Source organism: Saimiri boliviensis, chromosome Y, assembly GCF_048565385.1.
Source record: "Saimiri boliviensis isolate mSaiBol1 chromosome Y, mSaiBol1.pri, whole genome shotgun sequence".
Lineage (NCBI taxonomy): Eukaryota > Metazoa > Chordata > Mammalia > Primates > Cebidae > Saimiri > Saimiri boliviensis.
This window is the reverse complement of record NC_133471.1, coordinates 13,081,218-13,090,644: the sequence shown is the minus strand read 5'-3', so window position 1 is coordinate 13,090,644 and position 9,427 is coordinate 13,081,218.

Here is a 9,427-nt window from a genome sequence, read left to right as displayed (position 1 = left end):
GGAGATGGTTCCATTCCTTCTGAAACTACTCCAAACAATACAAAGGAGAAAATCCACCCTAACTCATTTTATGAGACCAACATTATCCTGATAACCAAAACCTGGAAGAGACTCAACTGAAAAAGAAAACTTTAGGCCAATATCCATTATGAACATTGATGCATAAATCTTCAATAAAATACTGGTAAACTGCAGTCAATGGCACACCAAAAAGTTAAACCATCATGATCAACTTGACTTCATCCCAGCGATGCAAGGCTGGTTCAACATACACAAATCTATAAATGTAATTCATCACATACACAGAACCAAATACGAAAACCACATGATTATCTTAATAGATGCAGCTAATACCTTTGAGAAAATTCAACAATGCTTCATGCTAAAACTTTCAATAAAATAAGTATGAATGATATAGATATCCCAAAATAATAAACCATTTATGACAAACACACTGTCAGTATTAATGGGCAAAACCTGAAAGCATTTTCATTGAAAATTTACAAAATACAAGGATGTCCTCTCTCACCCACTATTCAACATAGTATGGAAGTTCTGGATAAAGCCATCAGTCAAGAGAAAGAAATAAAGAGAATTTGAATAGAAAGAGTGGACATTATATTGTCTATGTTTTCAGATGACATGATTGTACGTTTAGAAAATGCTATCATCTCAGTCTAAAATATCCTTAAGCTGATAAGCAACTTCAGCAAAGTCCCAAGATACATCAATGTGCAAAAATTGCAGGCATTTCTATACAACAATAACAGACAAACAGGCAAATCATGAGTGAACTCCCATTCACAATTGCTACAAAGAGAACAAAATACCTAGGAATATAACTAACACGTGATGTGAATGATTTCTTCCAGAACTACAAAACACTGCTCAAGGAAATAAGAGAGGACACAAACATATGACAAATCATTCCATGCTCATGGTTAGGAAGCATTAATATTGTCAAAATGGCATACTACTCCACATAATTTATATATTTAAATCTATTCCCATCAAGCTACCAATGACTTTCTTCACAGAATTGAAAGAAAATTAAAAAAAAAAAACCTTAAATAATATTTTCTTTAGACATAGTATATCATTAACTTTTAGACACACAAAATAATGTGTGTCATATTAACTTTTATACAGTTAGATATTACAACTACTGTGACTTTAAGGATTTAGTGAGAAAAGCTTCAGAAAATCAGATAAGGATGGCACTGGGTGAATGGGTTGAGAAAATGTACACAAATCCCAGACAAACCCCAGAGCATGTATTTTCACAAGTAGGAGCACGTAAGACTGCAGGTAGTTGAGTAAACTAAATGTGAGAGGGAAATAGGCAGAAGCACTTGGTGAGTTCTGCAGTCCTTTTCTTAGGTTAACACAAAACCACTGGCGAAATTAAATTAGGGAGTGACAAGGTAAAATTCCTGTTTGTATATGAATATTTTGCTATTACTATGTGAGGCCCAGTGGTGCCAGGATGGATCTGTACTTTTCCAGGGGGCTGCACTGAGGAAAAAAGAGCACCATGCGAATATATCACAGCCAGGAAGGTAAGATCTGCATCTGTTCAGAAAAAAATATTCTAGATAGAATCAGCTTGGAGTCATAATTGCTCTTTATATCTGCCAAGGCTGTGAAAGCTGAGAATGCATTTCAGGAACAGTTTCAGAGAAAAAAACACTGGGCTAACATGAAAAGAAACATTTTTCTTCCAAATGGGAAAGGTGTTAAAGTGAAATAGGTCTATGGTTATTACTTCCATGTAAAAAAATATATATGTTTCCTGATTTGGTAGATATGTGTTGGTAACCTGGGACAGTATTCCTGCTCTTGGTAAAACACACTGAGTGATTATCCATGAAGCTGCAAATCTGGCACAGCCAAAATATATGAGGAATTTAGTATAAAGAAAAGATATACTAAATTCTATTGTAATATTTCTAGTAGTATAAAACTATTGGAAAGTAAATGACTTTTTAGTTAAAAATGACAAGGTTAATATCATGTCACTAAAGCAGAGATGGCAACTTCAAATTTCATTATAGAGACCAAATCCAACCTCAATCTAGCTGGGTGGAATCTGTAAAACCAAGTGCCCAGGTAAGAGTAGAAATGCTATGTCAGTATTACAGGTGTTACATATGTATGACAGGTATTAAATTAGTAATTATATGTGTTATATTAGTTTTATTATATCTTTGTATTACAAATGTTATATTACTGAGTGTTATGTGAGTATTACAGATGTTAGATAAGTATTACAGTTGATCCATCAGTATCACAGTTTTTACATTTGTATTGTAGATGATATATTGGTATTATGAGTATTACAGTTGATTTACAAGTATCAGAACAGCATTACAGATGTTACAACAGTGTTACCAATGTTCAATTTGTATTGCATATTGTATATTTGTATTGTGAGTATCACAGTTTTATTATGGTTTTTAGATAAGTAGTATGATTGTTATATTTGTATTGTGAATGGTACATTAGTGTTATGAGTGTTCTTATGCATTTATGAGTGTTACAGTTCTATTAGGAATATTATATCACTCTTACAGGTGTTACATTTGTATTATGCATGTTAAAGCTATGGATGTTAAAAATATGGTTGACCAAATAGCAACAGCTCTGGAGCCCAGTTTCCAGTGAGAAAGATGCAGAAGGTGAGTGATCTCCACATTTTCAACTGAGATACCAGTTTCATTTCAATGGGACTACACTAGGAGGGCAAAATAAGGCAGGGTGGGTTGCCCCACCTGGGAAGTGTAACTGGTTGGAGGATCAGGAACTTTAACTTCTTGGCAATTTGGTTCAGATACTGTGCTTCTTCCAAGGCCATTGCAAACCAGAGTCCAGAAGAATGCTGCTGAGCTGAAAAGCATCCCAAGTTACTAACACAGATCTTAGCAACACAGATGCCACGAGTTCTTGGCACAGATCTAGGCAGAGGCTTTGACTAGTGACAAGAGCACCAGCAGAATGGAACTACCTGCCTCCCCGATAGAAGGAGAGCTAAAAGCAGGGAGACAGATGATGTGGCTTGGCAGGTCCCACCCCCACAAAGACCAGTAAATTGAAGTCCTCTTTTTTGAGAGTTTCACAGCCAGCAGAACAGTTCAAACTTGACCTGGGACAATCAAGCTCAGTAGAGAAAAGGGCATCCACCATTGCAAAGGGGGTTCTAATCTCACCACTCCCTATGTAGCTAAAGTCAGAGGAAGCCTAAACAGCAGCTGAGTCAAGTCTGAAGCAGCCCAGCAACACCTCTGCAGGCAGACAAGGGACAGATTGGTTCCTCAAGAGGCTCCCTGACACTTGTATAACCAAAAAAAAAAAAAGTTAAAACAACAAAACAAAACAAACAAACAAACAAAAAACCTCATTCAGCAGAAGACCATGTTAGAAGAAAACCTAAAAAACAAAGATAAATAGCTTCAATATAAAAAGAAAGAACATTCACTCACAGATTCCTTTTGAAATAACTAACTTCAAAAATTAAAAGCAGATACATTCACAAAAAATGGGAAGAACCAGCACAAAAAGGATGAAATCATCAAAGACCAGAATGCCTCTCAATCTCCAAGGAATCACAACTCCTCACCAGCAAGAAAACAACACTAGATGGAGAACATATTTGATGAATTGACAGAAGCAGGCTTCAGAAGGTGGGTAATCACAAACTTCTCAGACCTAAAGAAACATGTTCTAATTCAATGCAAAACCTTAAAAAAAAGAGAGAGAAAATGCTAATGAGAATAATAAACTTAGAGAAGAACATAAATTATATGATGGAGCTGATAAACAGAGCAAGAGAATTTCTTGAGGCATTCACAAGTTTTAACAGTCAAATCAATCAAGCAGAAGAAAGGATATCAGAGATTGAAGATGAAGTCAATGAAATAAAAAAAGAAGACAAGATTAAAGAAAAAAGAATGAAAAGAAATTAGGTCAACCATTGTGGAGACAATGCTAATTTCTCAAGGATCCACAAAACAGAAATTCCATTTGACCCCACAATCCCATTACTGGGTATTTACCCAGAGAATTATAAATTGCTCTATTAGAAAGAAACATGCACATGTATGTTTGTTGTGGTGCTGTTTATGATAGGAAAGACCTGGAATTAACCCAAATGCCCATCAATGAAAGAGTGAACAAAGAAAATGTGACACACATACACCAAGAAATAGTATGCGGCCATAAGAAAATGATGAGTTTATGTCTTTTGTAGAGACACGGATGAATCTAGAAACGATCATTCTCAGCAAAGTGATGTAAGTACAGAAAACCAAACACTGCATGTTTTCTCTCATAAGCAGGTGATAAACAATGAGAATAGTTGGGCACAGGGAAGAGAACAACACTCACTGAGTAGTGGGGGGAGGGGAGTAAAGAAGAGGGACAGAAGGAGGCAAGAATGATGAGGAGGGATAACACTTGGAGAAATGCCTGATGTAGGTGATGTTGAGGGGTAGGAAGGAGGCAGAAAACCACCATGGCATATATGTACCTATGCAACAGAAAACCACCATGGCATGTATGTACCTATGCAGGATGCGGGACTTGCAAATATATGGCAGAATTCAACATACAATTAAGAAAAAAAAAAAAAAAAAGGAAATGAACAAAGCCTCCAAGAGAATGGATTACATAAAAAATCTTAATCTCTTCTTGATCAGTGTACCTGAATGTGACAGGAAGAATGAATCCAAGCTGGAAAACATTCTTCAGCATATTATCCAGGAGAACTTTTCCTACCTAGGAAGACAGGGCAATATTTAAATACAGGAAATACAGAGAATATCACCTGGACATTCCTCAAGAAGAGCAAACTCAAGGCTTATAATTATCAGATTCAACAGGGTTGGAATCCAAGAAAAAAATGCTAAGGGCAGTCAGAGAGAAAGGTTGGGTCACCCACAAAGAAAAGCCCATGAGACTTACAGTGGATCTCTCCGCAGAAACCATACAAGCCAGAAGCGAATAGAGGCCAATATGCAACATCTAAAAAAAAAAGAGATTTCAATTCACAATTTTATATCTACCCAAAGTAAGTTTCACAAATTTCTCTTTCACTTATGAAGTGAATAAATACAATCATTTATGGACGATCAGATTTAAATACCACCAGACCTACCTTAAAAGAGCTTCTGAAGAAAACACTAAATATGAAAAGAAACAAACAGTACCAGCCACTACAAAAACCTACCAAATGGTAAAGACCAATGATGCAATGAAGAAACGACATCACCCCTAATGGACAAAGCAACCAGCAGTAACAAAATGGCAGGATGGAATTTACACAAAATAATATTAACGCTAAATATAGATGGCCTAATGCCCCAGTCAAAAGACACATACTGGAAAACTGAATAAAATGTCAAGGCTCATCAGTGTGCCGTATTCAGGAGACCCATCACATGTAGAAAGGCACAAACAGACTAAAAATAAAGAGATGGAAGAATATTTACCAAGTAAATGGTGAGCAAAAGCAAGAAGGGGTTGCACATTTCGTCTCTGATAACATGTACTTTAAACCAACAAAAATCAAGAGACAAAGACGGGCATGACATAATGGTAAAACGGTCAATTCGAAAAGAAGAGTTAAATATTCTAAATATATATGCACCCAATACAGAAGCACCCATACACATACAGCAAGTTTTTAACAACCTACAAAGTGATTTAAACTCCCATACAATAATAGCGAGACATTTTAACACCTCACAACTGATATTAGACAGATCAACAAGAGAAAATCAGCAAGGATATCCAGGACTTGAAGGCAGATCCAACCAAATGAATCTAAAAGACACATACAGAACTATTCTCCCCAAATATACAGAATATACATTCTTCTCACTACCACATTGCACTTACCCTAAACTTGACCACATAGCTGGAAGTAAATTACTCCTCAGCAAATGCAAAAGAATGTAAATCATAACAATCGGAATCTCAGACAACAGTGCCATCAAATGATAACTCAGGATTAAGGAACTCACTCAAAACCTCATAATTACGTGGAAACTAAACAACTTGCTCCTTAATAAAGACTAGATGAAAAATGTAAAAAAGTCGAAATAAAGATGTTTTTCAAAACCAATGAAAATGAAGACAACATACTAGCATCTCTGGGACACACTTAAAGCAGTGTCTAGTGCTAGAGAGAAATTTATAGAATTAAATTCCCACCAGAGAAGTGAAGACAGATATAAAATTAACACACTAACATCATGAATAAAAGAACTAGAGAAGCAAGATCAAACAAATTCAAAAGGTAACCAGAAGAAATAACTAATAATAAAGTAGAACTGAAAGAGAGAAAGACACACAAACGAAACTCAAAAAATCAATAAATTCAAGAGTTCAATTAAAAAAATATCAAAATCAACTGTTAGCCAGATTAATAAAAAAGGAAACCACAGAATAATCAAATAGATGCAATAAACAATCTTAAAGAAAATATGACCACTGATCCCACAGAAATACAAATTACGATTACTATCAAATATTACTACAAACTCCTTCATGCAAGTAAACCTGTAAATCTATAAGAAAGTGATAAATTTCTGGACACTTACACCCTCCTAAGACTAAATCAGGAAGAAGTAGAGTTCCTGAATATATCGATAACAAGGTCTGAAGTTAAAAAATCAAATAATAGACTATTAACAACAACAACAACAAATCCAGAACCAGACAGGTTCACAATTGAAAATCAAGCTGATACTATTTCTTCTGAAACTGTTCCAAAGAATACAAAAAGAGAGAATACTCCTTAACTCATTTTATGAGACCAATATTATTCTAATGCCAAAACCTGGTAGAGGCACAAATAAGAAAGAACATTTCAGGCTAATATCTACGACAAACATTGATGCAAATATCTTTAATAAAATCCTGCAAACTGAATCCAACAGCTCATCAAAACGCTTATCCATCAGGATCAAGTTGGCTTGATGCCAAGCATGCAAGGCTTGTTCAACTTTCATAAATATATAAATGTAATCCGTCGCATGAACAGAATCAAAGACTGAAACAACAAGATTATCTCAATAGTTCCATAGGAGACCTTCAACAAAATTCAATAGCCATTTTTGCTAGAACTCTCAACAAAATTCAAGTCTTTTATGCTTAAAACTATCAATAAATTAGATATTGATAAATTGTATCTCCAAACAATGAGAACTATTTGTGGCAAACCCACAGCGAATATCATACCTAATGAGCAAAACCTGGAAGCATTCCTTTTGAAAACTGGCAAACAACAAGGATGTCCTCTCTAAACATTCCTATTCAACATAGTATGGGAAGTCCTGGCTAGGGCTATCAGGCAAGATAAAGAAATGAAACATATTTGGATAGAAAAAGAGGATATTAAATAGTTTCTGTTTGCAGATGGCATGCTTGTATATTTAGAAAATCCCATTGTCTCAGCCCAAAATCTCCTTAAACTGATAAACAACTTCAGCAAATTTTCAGTATACAAAATCAACAGTTAAAAATAACAAGCATTCCTATGAACCAATAATAGGGTAAAATCATGAGTTAACTTCCATCCACAATTGCTACAAAGAGAAGAAAATACTTAGAAATAAAAATTTAAAAAGATGTGAAGGAATTATTCAAGGAGAACTACAAACCACTGCTCAAGTAAATAAGAAAGAGCACACACACATGAAAAATCATTCCATACTCATGGTTAGAAATAATCAGTATCAGGAAAATGCCCCTACTGCTCAAAGTAATTTATAGATTCAATGCTATCCCCATTAAGCTACCAATGACTTTCTTCAGAGAATCAGAAAAAAAAGATCCTTAAACTTCATATGGAATCAAAAAAGAGCTCACATAACCAAGGAATTCAAGGAGGGGTAAAAAAAGAACTGAAGCTATTACCCTACCTGACTTCAAACTATATTACAAAGCTACTCTCATCATAATAGCATGATACTCATACCAAAAACAGAGATATAGTCCAATGGAACAGAACAGATGCTGCCTAAAGAATGTCACACAACAATAACCATCTGATCTCTGACAAACCTGACAAAAACAAGCAATAAGGAAAGAATACCCTATTTAATAAATGATGTTGGAAAACCTGCTTAGTCATATGCAGAAAGCTGAAACTGGATTCCACCCTTAAACCTTATACAAAAATTAACTCTAGTTGGACTGAAAATTTATACATAAGACTTAAAAAGCACTTGAAGAAAACATAGGCAATATCATTGAGGACATAAGCAAGTACTGCATGACTAAAACAGCAAAAGCAATGTCAATAAAATCCAAAATAGACAAATGGGATATAATTAAAATAAGAAACTTCTGCACATCAGAAGACACATCAACAGAGTGAACAAATGAACAACAGAATAATAAAAAAAAAAAATGCAATTGACCCATCTGACAAAGGGCTAATATCCAGAATTTAAAAAATTTAAATTTACAGGAAAAAAATCTCCATTAAAAAGTGGGCAAGGAACATGAACAGACACTTTTCAAAGACAGATATTTGTGCAGCCAGCCAACATGAAAACAAGCTCATCATAGCTGGTCTTCAGAGAAATGCAAATCAAAACCATATTGAAATACCATCTCATGCCAGTTAGAATGGAGACTATTAAAAACAACAGGTACTGGAGACAATGTGTACAAATAGAATGGCTTTTACACTGTTGGTAAGAGTGTAAATTAATTCAACAGTTGTGGAAGACAATGAGGCAATTTCTTAGAGATCTAGAAATGGAAATATTATTTTGCCCAGCAATCGCATTACTGGTAATAGGTGTGCAAATCATTCTATTATAAAAACACATGTACACATGTTTATTGTGACACTGTTCACAATAGCAAATACCTGGAACCAACCCAAATGTCCATCAATGGTAGACTGGATTTAAAAAATGTGTCACATATACACTGTGGAATACTATAGTGCCATAAAAAATATTAGTTCATGTCTTTTGCAGGGATATGGACAAAGTTGAAAACCATGATTCCCTACAAACTGACACAAAATCAGAAAAATAAGCACTGAATGTACTCATTCATCAGTGTGTGTTGAACAATGAGAACACATGGACAAAGGAAGGAGAACATGACACACCATGGCTTGGGGTTTGTGGTGCTATTGGACGAATCACTGAGGGGGGATGTATTGGGGAGTGATAGCATTAGGAGAAATAGCTAATGTAGATGACAAGGCAATTTATGCTGGAAACCACCTCCAAACCACGTGTTTATCTGTGTAACAGACCTGCACAATCTGCATAAATACCCCAGAACTTAAAGTACGATAAACAAATAAAATATGTGCATGTATATATGAAATAAAATAAAAAAAATATATTTTATTGTACTTTTGGTTCTGTGATACATGTGTTTATATATATAGACAGATATA